This window comes from Bos indicus x Bos taurus, chromosome 11 (genome assembly GCF_003369695.1).
Source record: "Bos indicus x Bos taurus breed Angus x Brahman F1 hybrid chromosome 11, Bos_hybrid_MaternalHap_v2.0, whole genome shotgun sequence".
Taxonomy (NCBI): domain Eukaryota; kingdom Metazoa; phylum Chordata; class Mammalia; order Artiodactyla; family Bovidae; genus Bos; species Bos indicus x Bos taurus.
In genome coordinates this window covers 41,027,288-41,040,383 of record NC_040086.1, presented here as the reverse complement: position 1 = coordinate 41,040,383, position 13,096 = coordinate 41,027,288, and the positions used below count along the sequence as shown (strand labels likewise).

The 13,096-nt window shown below is 37.8% G+C and overlaps 1 long non-coding RNA gene across 7 annotated transcripts in view; it reads right to left on the bottom strand.

The window, feature by feature from the left end:
* LOC113901227 overlaps positions 1 to 13,096 on the bottom strand; it is a 688,350-nt gene that overhangs the window by 434,174 nt on the left and 241,080 nt on the right. For all 7 annotated transcript variants that reach the window (XR_003513357.1, XR_003513358.1, XR_003513361.1 and 4 more), the window contains exons 2-3: positions 12,824 to 12,883; positions 5,647 to 5,682 (exon numbers count right to left, since the gene is read on the bottom strand). This is a non-coding gene — a long non-coding RNA (uncharacterized LOC113901227). The remainder of the gene's footprint in view (positions 1 to 5,646; positions 5,683 to 12,823; positions 12,884 to 13,096) is intronic.

Sequence of the window (13,096 nt, the reverse complement as noted above, 5' to 3'; positions counted from 1 at the left end):
GGTTACTCATCTCACTAGTGCATCTTACTTGAGATTATATACAGTGTAATAAGACAAGATAAAGAAATAAAAACCATAAAATTGAATGACTAGGTAAAATGGTCTTTATCTAGATAACATATTTGTATACATAGAAAATTCTATAATACAGCTACTAAGTAAGTTTAACAAGGTCTTAGAATATAATTTAAAAATTAATTGTTCTATGTACATACAGCAAAGAGCAATAAAATTAATTTCAAAAAAGCAATGCAGTTAATAGTAGCAATATAAGTGATTCCCCTAAGATTACTCCTCAGATTAATTATTTTCCAACATCTAGCATCAAACATAATACAAGGACAGTATACAGAGAAATCTGGAAGTACAAGTAGATATAAAAATAAGGAATTATAAACTATTTTTATTTTTTTTCATTTTGTTCAACTATATTTTCTAATTTCGCAAACAAGTAACACATATGAAGAGAAAGTAGTTATCAATCTTCAAAATTCTAATATTCAAAACAGCCAAGTAATTTCATCATTTATCATGAGTAAGCTTATTTCCCAAAATTATTGACTAATGTATCAAGATTTAATATTTCAACTTTAGAAATTTAAATGACTATATAAATGTTAATCATAGGTTACTAGGTTAAACATTACAAATATTTTAAATACTTTCTGAGGTCACAAATATTATTATAAGATCTTTTCATAAATTAATAGTAAAGGAGATAATATTCAAAATTAATCAATTAAGTATTAGAATATCAATGTATATATTTTCCTATGTTATTCATATACTTATTAACTATCAACGGTATAGAAGCATTATTCTGAGTAGGAAAATAGAGTTCCAGGCCTGTCATAAATATTTCACAAATATGGTATCCTTTATTCCCCACAACATAGTCTGAGTTGACATTAACACAGTCTCCATTTTCACTTGGAAAAACTAGCCACACAGGATGAAGCAATTGTGAAATCCCAGAGCAGTGGGCATCAGTGGCAGGATCCAAACCCAGTGAATCTGATTCCAGAGCCTATATTCTGAACCACCATGCTGAACACAATGCTCAAGGATAAATGAGATAAAAATATTTATGTTCTCATGAAGTTTACATGTTAGTAGTGGAATACAGAGAATCAGCAAATAAAGAATAAAGAAATCAGATAATGACAATCAGTGGAGAAAAAAAAGAAGCAGAGAGACCAGAGGGTTTCTGCAGCGGGATAAGTCGGGGTGGCAGCTTACTTAGGCTTAGAGGCTAAGGTAGGGAAGGAATCAGGTATGTTCCAGAGACACACCCAGCAGGACTTCCTGGTTGACTGTGATGGGTGAAGAAAGAGAGGAAGCAAGGATGATAACTAAGTTTTGGCTTAAGCAATTTCACATGGTGGTGATACTTACTGAAATAGGAATGTCTGGAGAATAAGATGGCTTCAGGGGCGGGGAGTGGAAATCAAACTAGGTTTTGGATGCTTGTTTACATGGAAATTAAACGAGCCATGAAATTAAAAGACGTTTGATCCTTTGGAAGAAAAGTTGTGACCAACCTAGAAAGCATATTGAAAAGCAGAGACATTACTTTGCCAACAAAGGTCCGTCTAGTCAAAGCTATGGTTTTTACAGTAGTCATATCTGGATGTGAGAGTGGGACTATAAAATTGAGCACCAAAGAGTTGATGCTTTTGAACTGTGGTGTTGGAGAAGACTCTTGAGAGCCCCTTGGACTGCAAGGAGATCCAACCAGTCCATCCTACAGGAAATCAGTCCTGAATATTCATTGGAAAAACTGATGCTGAAGCTGAAACTCCAGTCCTTTGGCCACCTGATATGAAGAACAGACTCACTGGAAAAGACCCTGATGCTGGGAAAGATTGAAGGTGGGAGGAGATGGGGACAACAGAGGATGAGATGGTTGGATGGCATCACTGACTTGATGGACATGAGTTTGAGTAAGCTCTGGGAGCTGGTGATGGACAGGGAAGCCTGGCATGCTGCAATCCATGGGGTTGCAAAGAGTTGGACACAAGTGAGTGTGACTGAACTGAACTGAACTTACATGGAAGGTAAGATGTCAAATAGGTAGTTGGATAAGTGAGCAGAAGGGCCAGGAAAGGAGTCACAATGGAGATGAGAAGTCAGAAGCTATCAGTATCTAGAATGGTCTCTAGAGCCTCTGGACTGGACGAATCCACAAGGGAGTGTAGATGGAGCAAGCAGGGAGCTGGAAGCCCATGCCCCTGGGCATGCTGACAAATAGGACTCAGCAGGGGAGAGCTAAAGGAAGGAAGCCCAGGAAGAAGTAGTCCCAGTGACTGGAGCCAGATGAGTGTCAATTCTAGAGATACACAAGAAGGAGAGGGTTCATGTGGGTGGAACTCTTTCTCAAATGATGAGCTAAAGGGAACAGTATCTTACTTTAGACCAATAATATATTCTTGCAAACTTGTATAAATTTAAATAACTTATTTTCACAGAAAAGCCTGATACCTCAAAGAACACTAAAATAATTTTACAAAGATAAACATCTTTTATGAATGAAGACTACATTTCTTAATCAAATGAGTAAACCAAGATTCTCATACATTAGCTTGCTTAAGGCAGGATTTAATATGTAGTATACCAAATCATGGGGAAGATTACATTAAGGCTTGAACTCAATTTCAGATGCCATAAAAAATAAACTCTATTTGGGTTATATTAGATAGCATCACTGATTCAGTCTATATGAATTTGAGCAGACTCTGGGAGATAGTGAAGGGCAGGGAAGCCTGGTATGCTGCAATCCATGGGGTTGCAGAGTCAGACATGACTTAGTAACTGAACAGCAAAGGACTATATTTACCTTCTAGAGTTCACATAAAGATTATCACCATAATAGTTGCTTTTAATTAAATGCTCACTTTATATTAATTTAACCCTCACAGATCTTATGAGTTAAACACTTTTATTATATCCACTTTTTTTTTTTTTTAAAGATGAGGAATTTCGACCATAAGACAGGTAGAAGTGACTTTCCCAGTATCAGCTATAATTCCACACTGGTCATTCCTAGAAACTTCGGTCCTTATACTGGTGACACAGTTAAATACCTCTGGACTCTTTTAAACCTCTTATTAAAGTTTGTTTCCTCCTTTCTTTTCTCTTCTATCCATACTCTTCCTGCTATTAGAGACAGACGTGAAAACCAAGGTAAAAGTAACAAGAAAAGAATTAAGGAGATAGTCACAGATCATCATGGCTGAAAACTCAGCTAAAAGGGTGACTATAATTGAGTTTTTGAGTTTCCTGGCAGCAGGAGCAAAAAGGAAGACACCTTAGATTACAAAATTTCCAGTGTCTTGTAAAAGGAAACACCAATTAGCTGGAGACCTTTTTGGTCCCCATCCTTAAATCCAACAGCATTTCTTACATGTGTTTATTTTAGGGGAAAATGAACCATATAAGATCAGAGACTTCAAGAGCAACTCCTCCAAAGATAAAGAAATATTCTTCATCTGGTTGTACTTAGAAGTTTCCATTAAAATGTGGTCAACAGCTCAGCATTCTCCAGTATAATACTTTCGTATGGTTCCCAGTCATCTCAGCTTTTTAAAACTTTAATAGGTATCCAATGACTTAAGAACCATGACCTGAACTTTTAGAACTGTCATATGGGCTCAAGAGAAACAAGACCTATTATATATTCTGTATAAATGGCCTATATCACATTTCTCAGAGGTAGCAGCATCTCTGTGAAACAGAATCTTGGCAAAAATTTCAACACGCTGCTTGCCCCCAGCTCCAATTTAGGTCCCTTCACAAGCAAACTGCCATGGGTTTTAACTAATGAAAAACCAGTTTGTTTTTAGAAAACATCCTCATTATTGGCTAATATAACAGAAATGACCAGGAAGAGCATGATTTAATATGGATTAAACATGAATAAAACTCAGAAGCTTTCTTCTTGTTGAATTAGATAATCAAAACTATTAAACAGCATTTCAAAATGCTTTTCATAATCCTGGGACCATTAATGTCATGTTCAAATCACTGTGGATTTTTGTTGTTGTTGTTGTTTTTACTATTCATAGGGATACAATGAGTCATTGGCACATTTCCAGTGCAAGATGCATTTGAATAATACATGACATGCCCTTTAGCTAGCATCATGGTGCCAGATTTAAAACAAGGTAAGAAGTTTCCTCCATGTACACTTGCAGTGTTCAGCTGTTCATAATCTATAGCGTTAACAATTTATCATCAAACCCAGAGACTTGCTGCCAACTTATCAAAGTGGCCACTGGATGCATATGATCAAGTCTGAGCATCTGGCTCTCCTCTGTTCCTGACATTAGCACAGACAACAGAATCAGTGGACTATTGAATGCAATTACAGTAAGCGAGACAGACAATAAAGATTGATAGCGCCTTCTCTTTTTATCACACACAAAACTAGTGGGGGTTAAAGCTTTGCCTTGAGCTGCCTTCATTTAACAATGATTGAAAATATGCAATTGTGTTGGTAAAACACTGTAGCCTGTACCACTTCATTTACTGGACACATTATCAAATTAAATGAAAAGTGAACTGCCAAAAGCAACAGTTATTATATATTAATGATGAATATTTACTTAGCATTGTTCACAAATCATACAGAGAACAGAATCCTTCTTGTTATCTTCTTTGCAGGTTACAGTTGAGTAGGCTTAACATTTCTATGTTTACGTTAAGTCTTCTGTCTACAAATCTCTAAATACAGACTTGCACGATTGGTTTTGTGACTAGCCATGTGATTACAATGTGTAATTAATAAAATGCTCAAGTTGTAGATGAATCCTAATTATTGAAGCGCTTTCTCCCCCTTTATGATAATTCTCATGCTTGTAGCTATTCTTGTAGCAAGAGAAACTTAGCCAGGGTACATGTTGTAAACAAGAGGTCAGGAACTTCAGCTTCATGAGCTTCCGAAATCTGGAATGTGAAAAACGATCTCAAGATAGATACAGTCAAGCCACAAAGTTATACTTTATTTTTTCTCCAAAGAGTACTGCTGTAGTAGCCATTGGAGGATATAACAGTCCAGTCATCATTTGCCCTCCAAGATAAGAAATATACAAAGGTAAAGGTAATGGAACTAGTGGGCACACAAGGGAAAACTGATCCCATGCCATAGCTGAGACAGGACGAAACTGCATCCTTAAGCAAACTTCAATAGATCTGGGAACACAAAAATAAGTGTCTCGTTGCTAAGTAGACAAACATTTGGTGTACACACTGGCATGTCAGAAAGACATGACGGCAGGCAGACATGATTGTAAGTTATGTAGATTAATTCAACATTCTTTGAAAAAGACACACATCTGGCTCTTCCTTTCCAATGAGAGATACAGGAAAAGAGGGCGCTCATATATGAAAAGTAATCTTGTCTCTTTTCTAAGAGCTCAATACCCTGAGAAAGTGACATATTTCAAACAAAAAAGAAAATAAGAAGGGGTAAGAGAAAAGAGGTGGAGAACGAGTCATGGGTTTTCTAAAACCACCCCACTGGTTATTCTGTAAGCAATTAAATACATAGTCATAAGTGTTGAGTTTAGAATTAGAGCAGCAAACATACGTAGTTAATATAAATAGCAGCATGAGGTATAGGATATTCAGCAAGTGTGGAAAACTCACCAAAGTAATAGCATCACTGCACAGTAGATGGAGAATCTGGAAGTAAAAAAGCAACTGAATCAGTATTCATGAAATGTAAAGGAAACAATTATGTTCTCCAGAATTTACCTGGAAGCAAAATCTAAGTGAAATCAGTCTTTCTGAGCACATTTAAATTCTAAGGTCCATGTTGCCTTGAAATTGTTTAGAGATATGTAACCTTTGTGGGTTATTCTCAAATGCAGTTGACTACCAGGTTTATCTCAGGAGCTTTGTAAAGTGCACATCTCTGGGTCCCAATCTTTGAGATTTTTATTCAATACACTTTGGGTGGAGCATGATGTACTCACTACAGAATATATGGAAAATAAAGTATGAAAAAGCTTAAAGAAAACCTATCATCTGTAAACCCACCATTTCTGTGACCCATCTTTTATTTCATGTCTATCTTTTCATCTATGAATGTAGAATTTTTCAAGTCAATAATATTTTCAATAACTTTAGGGGAGTCACTTTACAAAAATATAAATTAACAAACATGTTTATAGCTAAAAATCAGTATATGATGTATCAATGCAATAAAAATATGAAAGAATGTTCCTGCTATCCTTCAGTATCTGTTCTCACAGAGTTAGTTATTGTTAAACACAGATGTGTCTTTACAATCTTTATTTTAGTCTTTACCACATCATTTACAGTGAGATTGTGTCCCGGCCTCTCGCACCCTTTCATGTGGTTTTCTTGTCATTTTCACAATGTGGAGTCATCACTCAGCCAGCCCTTAAGGTTTTTTTGTTTTGTTTTTTTAAGAGGGAATTGTTTCATAGGTAGCTGTAAACTCAGTGTGTCTATGGCAGGAAATGAGTTCAGAATCTTCCTATGTCACTCTTTTGAGCCTCGTATCCTTTATGTATTCATTTCAAATTGATTTGTGTCTGTATTTTACATGATCAAAATCAGACTATACATATTGTTCTGTGAATTGACTTTCATTTTATGTAATTCTGATTTATATCTAGATTTATCCAAATCTATTTTTCTTATTGTTTGTAATAGCTATATAGTATTTCATAATATAAATTATCATAATTATTTTTAGCCTTTACTGTACTTTTACTATTGTTCCTAACTTATTAGTTTTACCAAAATGGTAAAGAATCCACCTGCACTGCAGGAGACCTGGGTTTGATCCCTAGGCTGAGAAGATCCCCTGGAAGAGGGCATGGCATCCCACTCCAGTATTCTTTCCTGGAGAATACCCATGGACAGAGGAGCCTGGCGGGCTACAGTCCATGGGGTCGCAAAGAGTCAGGCACAACTGAGTGACTAAGCACATATACATATATATGTATGTGTATTTTCATTTACATGAAGTTGTTTTACACTATAGATTAGAACTGGAATTTCTGTATCAAAGGTATGTGAACTTATTAAACCTGAAAATTTATCCTTCCAAAAAACTATATCATTTTCTACTCTCATCCACAGAAATTACAAGAGGGCCCATTTCTCCACAACTCACTGATGCTAAATATTTTTCATAGCTTAATATTTTACCAATATATTGCATTTAAAATGATATCTCACTTTTAATTTTCATTCTCAGCTTCATTTCACATGTTTATTAGCCATGCTCATTTCTTCTAAGAATTGCCTGTTTATATCCTATATGTATTTTTATACTGTGAGATTTATCTTTTTCTTATGACTTTCTAAAAAGCTAACTTTCAATTTTGTACAATGTGAATACACAGAGGCTTTTTTATTCCTTAGAATATTCTTTCCCAACTGATAAGTATTAAAAAAAATCTCATATTTTTATGATTTCTAAAGTTTAGATTTTGAATATCTCTGGAATTTATTTTTATGTACAATCTGAAAATAGTCTTTTATTTAAAAAAAAAAACTCCCCCATGATTCTTCATATCATCCAAATACAGCAACCACTGCCATAGATGGCAATGGAGTCATGGTTTGCATCCTGGAAATCCTTTTCACTGCATTATTTATCTGTAAACTTGAGATAATAAAACATCTTAAGGATTGTGGGAAAATTAAATGAGCCTAGCATGGTGTTGCCCACAGAGAAAATGCTCAATCAACATCAGCTATTTGTTTCATTAGCATTATTACTTTAACATAGCTCAAACACCTGGTTTTTGTATTCAATTCAAAGTGTCTTTCTACTTCCCAAATTTCCCTCAAAACTAAGGGCTGTGTCTTGATGAATGTTTTCATAGGACAATTTCCTTCATGGAGCCAAGAGTTTCTTAAGGAAATGCCAATTTGAAAATGATAGGTACTTTGATTTTGTTGGTCATCATGCAATTTCTAAAGTAGTCAAGTCCTAAGGGCTGTAAGAGCCAAGTGCTGGCTGATGCACATGGATTACAGTATAGAATTTCGAGTGCTGTTGGCCATACTTTGCAGAATCAAAGAACATGTCTGGCACGTAACTATGTATTTATAAAAGACTTGTGGGTGACGTCTGTCACACAGCCCAGTCATGAATGTCTAGTGGCCCTTGATGTGTCTAGAACTCTTGCACAGGGAGGCTGAGCCACTATCTCCAATAGGCAGATGGAGGGCTTGGTGGCTTGTCCCTCGGAGAGACCAGAGGACATACCCCTGGTCTGTGTCACTTATGTTGCACAAGCAGAGGATCTCCAGGGGAAAAAAGGCCAGGTTCCTGAGAAGCCTCATGCTGTTGGAAGACGCCAGTCCCCTTTTTCCATTGTCCTTCTGATTCATTACTCTCCTTTTCTGCCAAGGATCTTTCGGAGGACAAAAGGTGACATTAAAGCCTGCTCATGCTTTATCCACACTTTTTGAGTCCAACTCTCTATCAAAGTCCACTTAAAAACTGTTACAAAGAATTGCTCCTAGCTCCACCTCTAAAAGCAGGATCAAAGTCTGTAATCAGAGAAGATTCAAGAAAGGTATTAAATTTGTCCAGTAACAGTGTTCAGTGTAGCATTTTATAAGTATCTGTGGTTATTATGATTATCAGATATATAATATTAAATATTTATATATAAATAAGATTATTAATGAAAATTGCTTAGTCATGTCCAACTCTTTGCAACCACTTGGACTATACAGTCCATGGAATTCTCCAGGCCAGAATACTGGAATGGGTAGCCATTTCCTTCTCCAGGGGATCTTCGCAACCCAGGGATCTAAGCCAGGTCTCTTGCATTGCAGGCAGATTCTTTACTAGATAAATATTTATTGAATACTGTTTTAGTCTCTTAGGGGAACTAAATATAGACTTGGTGGATTAATAAACAGAAATTTATTTCTCATAGTTCTGGAGGCTAGAAGTCGGAGATCAAAATCCAGGCAGATTCAGTGTCTAGTGAGGACCCAATTCCTGGATTGTAAAGAGCCACTTTCTAGCTTATGTCTTCATACGGCCTTTCCTCCATGACGCTCCTTGAGAGAGAAATCTCTCTCTCTTCTCTTAAGGGCACTAATCCTATCATAAAGGTCCAACTCTTATGATCTAATCTAAACTTAACCACCTCCCAAAGGCCCCACCTCTTAACACCATCATATTGGGGGTTAGGGCCTCAACATATGAATTTGGGAAAGACAAAAATATTCAGTTCATAACAATAGTTACCCTGAGACAGGCAACATGCTAAACACTTTACATGCATTATCTCAGTTATCCTCCCATCCTTTGAGACAGTTCTATTTATTATCCACAACATACATAGCAGAAATCAGTGGGAGGCACAGGGTGGCTAAGTACTAGGCTGAAGGTCACAGTTAGTACATAGTGGAGCAGACTCAAAAACCGGCCCTCTTAACCTCCAGGTCTGCCCTGCTGCTGTTCTAGCATGGAAAAGAGAGGACTTCCCTTTTTAAAAAACTCAAGCAAGATTTGTTTTCTTAAATAAGGTTTTCTCTCTCTCCAGCCCTCACTTCTTAAAACAACAAAATACAACCCCTTATGTTAGTTGTAATAAATTACTTTCAATCAGTTATAATAAAAATGCATAAGACAATGAAGGTTGGGGAAACTAATCTGTAAATAAGCTCACAGAAATAAATGAAAAAAATGATCATTTAAATATCAAATGTTCTGGGAGTCTAGTTATCATACACTGAACTGAGTGCTCCCAAATTCATATGTCTAAGTCCTATAGTTTTCAGAATATACTCATATTTGGAAATAAGGTCTTTAAAAGAGTGATTAAGTTAAAATGAATACTTTAAGGTGGGCGCTGATCCAATACAGGAAGCCCAGGTAGCGCAGTGGTAAAGAATCTGCCTGCCAATGCAGTAGATGCAGGAGACATATGTTCGGTCCCTGGGTCAGGAAAATCCCTTGGAGTAGGAAATGACAACCCACTCCAGTATTCTTGCCTGGTAAAGCCAAGGACAGAGGAGACTGACAGGATATAGTCCATGTCAAGAGTCATCCTGTCGTCCAGAGCTGGACAGGACTGGGTACTAATCCAGTATGTCTGGTGTCCTTTGAAGAAAACGAAATTTAGACACAAAAAGATAACACACACATGCACGATCAGAGGGACAATCACGTGAGGACCCAGGGAGAAGACGGCCGTCTGCAAGCCAAGGAGGGAGGCCTCAGAAGAAAGCCAGTCTGCCGACTCCTTGATCTCAGATTTCCAGCCTCCAAAGCTGGTGAGAAAAAAAACCTTCACTGCTGAAGCCACCCAGTTTGTGTGGTATTTTGTTACGGCAGCCCTAGCAGACTAACACCAGTATTTTTGTGAAAGAGTGTACCAGAATGTAGGATTCACTGGGAATTTAACTCATGGCTTCTACAGAGGCTACTAATAAGTTGCAAGAATTTAAAGGAGTAAAGTGGAAATCTGAAGGATACAAAAACAATCTTAAGCCTGGTGAAAATAACTATTTTCACTTGAAAATACCCTACTTTTCATAACCAGGATTTTTTCATTCCCCAGAAATAAATACATAGATAGGCAGATATTTTTCTCCCTTTCTGCCTCTCTCTCTCTCTCCCCTTCTGTTAAGATTTCCTTCATCATCCTTTATTTTACTTCTCCATAGGTTGGATAGGTGTGCTGATTAGGCTAGAAATATCTGACCATAGAGAAATGAGTTAACTAGAGACACAGTATGAGGTTCTAAATGGTGAACTTCTCCTTAGCATCCAGTTCAGATTACATATTGGTTGAACAGGATAAGTAACAAGAAATCAACTCATTTCTTCTACTTGTGGTTTCCCCACTCACATTACCTCATCACAGCAATGTCTCCTCTTTTGCCATCAGTCAATGGTGCTGGGAGCAAAATCAAACACTGACCTGTGCTGGAACGTTCTCCTCTGGATCACAGCCATGTTCCCCTAGGAGCTGTGGGAAAACTGGCTTTACTCCAGGAGAAGTCAGCCTCCCCTCACTGCTGCTCACTAATAACCTTTCCTCGTTTTTGTTCGGATCTTAATGACCTCAACCTTTCACAAGAGGTTTGCCTCCCCCTTTTTTTTTTTTAATTTTTCAACAGGAACACAAAATAGCAGATAACCCAAAGAAATGAATATAATTTAGATGGAAAATAAAATCTATCTACCACTGTGTGTATGCAGCCTGTGCGTCTCATTGGCATGCACCAGATTGGACTAAATGGCAAGAATTTCCCAAGGGAAGACAATCTCCAGATACTGCTACAAAAGCTTTATTCCCCACACTCTGCAAATTATTTAATTTAAACACTGCTTGATATGACTCTCTGAGGAGAAGGGTGTTTTCCCAGATCCGTTTTTAATTTGTTGGTGTGTGTATATATGAATGTGTGCATATAGAACCAGCCTCACAAACGCATTCACAGCTACAGAGACTGAGCACCAGCTTCTGATCAGCAGAACCCGGGGCTGCAAACTACTGTTTAAAAGTAGGAAAATGATGAAATTCACATGTAATTTCTTCTCTCTTTTTTGGTGAGGAAAAAGGCAAAGGTTCAGTTGTTCATATCCTAAGGTCCCTGCTCCCAGACACTTGGGAGATAAAGCTAAATATTTTTTAAAAAATCGGTGTGTGTCTGTGTACATGCACCACGTGTACTAATTTCTCATACTAGAAAATGGTCATATCTGTGGATGCATTTTACTAAAGCACAAGGAGCAATGCAAAGATGAATGAATTCATCTCCATCAGCATTGGGAAGTGCTGCATCACGGGTCAGAGACTAATTTATAGCATTCTTTTAATCCTTCTGCTTCTTCCACTAGCCTAACTTTTGCTTTTTGGCTACATATTAATCAGGAAGGGATATCCACTGAAACAAAACCCTGAATGTTTTATTATGTATTTTGTCAAATTTCGTCTCGAAAAATCTTGCCTTTTTAAAGAGTTTATAGGTCCCATTAAAGCATCCAAATGAATTTCTCCCCTGGACAGAATCTCTTACGTAAGATTCTACAGAAGGGCTAACCCTGCCACAAATGCATACATGCACACATAGGGCCCACGCTGGAAACAGTCTTGTTATCCTGGCTAACCCAATTTAAAAGTAAATAAGCATTAAACAATAATTTCAATATTAACTTACTCTTCTTGCTTCTTCATCGGAGCAAGCTAAAAGCACGTGAACTTCCTTTCACCCTTTGCCCAGGCCTCCTGTAGAGCTCTCCCTATGTGGTACCCTCAGCACAGGTGAAGTGACCTCCTTCCTCCCACCAGCCTAGCTATTTATTGACATAAGCTTGCATTCTGGGGCATTATCAGCTTAATGCATAATTCAAAATCTCGTGCATGTGGCCTGCACTTTTGCCTCTTCCCCTGCATTCTAAATGAAAGATAAGAAGAAGTATTTCCAAAGTAGGCACACAAAAGGATTCCTGAACATCCACAGAGCCCCATCCCTATGCCAGCCCTCCCCTATCCCTTAGAAGACCGCTGGCTCTGCAGCTCCACACTGCTTAATATGACTCTGAGGACAAGGGTGTTTTCCAGATCCAATTTTAATTTGTTGGTGTGTATATATGCATGTGTGTATATAGATCCGGCCTCACAAACACAGTCACAGCTACAGAGACTGAGCACCAGCTTCTGATTAGCATAAAGATGCTACACCCTCACAAGGATGCAGGGCTGAGAAGAAAACAATCCCAGGGATGGTCAGAAAGTGTATACTGAGCAGAGAGACCTGAGAACCTTTGGGAAGAAGAGGTCTCTAGGAGTTGAAAAATCACAATTACCTGGAGTCATGTTCTAGACCAGCAGTCAGATGTTTCCAGCAAAGCAATAGTTCCAAATCTCTGTAAATCAAAAACAGAAAAACTAGCCTTAGAATTTGTATCTTTCCCCCTCCACCAGTGGGACAGGGGAAGCTTTATGTGTGGTGGGCGGGGACAGAGGACAGGGGGCAGGTGGAGAAGCTTTTCTCCACGTCTGAGGGAAGAAGAAAAGGGAAAGGCAGAAGGAAGACAGAGGGGAGGCCCAAAAGGGAAGAGAGAGAGGGGAGGGATCAG